The following is a 583-nucleotide window of genomic DNA, read 5'->3' on the forward strand; positions in this document are numbered from 1 at the left end:
CTCAAATTTCATATGGAAAGTCAGAAGGCCTCACATATCCAAACATATCCACAGCAAAAGAAATAACTCTGGTGCCATCACCATACCTGATCTAAAGCTATATTACAAAGCCATAGTAATAACAACAGTATTACACTGGCATAAAAACAGGAGTATAGACCAATGGAATAGACTTGAGGACCTGGACTTTGGGTCAAGCAACTATAGCTACTTGATATTTGACAAAGGCCCTAACAATATAGGCTGGAAAAAAGACAACATCTTCAATAAATGATGCTGGACAAACTTGATAAACATATGTAGGAAATTGAAACTTGATCCACACATTTCTCCATGCACTACACTCAAGTCCAAATGGATCAAAGACCTCAATATAAGACCAGAAACTCAAATAGTACTGGTAGATAATATATGAAGTACTTTCCATGTTGTAGGAATGACTTTCTGAACCAAACCCCAGTAGCTCATGATCTTAAACAGTCACTCAACCAATGGGATCACACGAAGCTGAAGAGTTTCTTTACAGACAAGCATACAAAAGTCAAAGCCAATAGATTGATTACCCACAGGATGGGAGAAAATA

Source organism: Jaculus jaculus, chromosome 1, assembly GCF_020740685.1.
Source record: "Jaculus jaculus isolate mJacJac1 chromosome 1, mJacJac1.mat.Y.cur, whole genome shotgun sequence".
Classification (NCBI taxonomy): Eukaryota; Metazoa; Chordata; class Mammalia; order Rodentia; family Dipodidae; genus Jaculus; species Jaculus jaculus.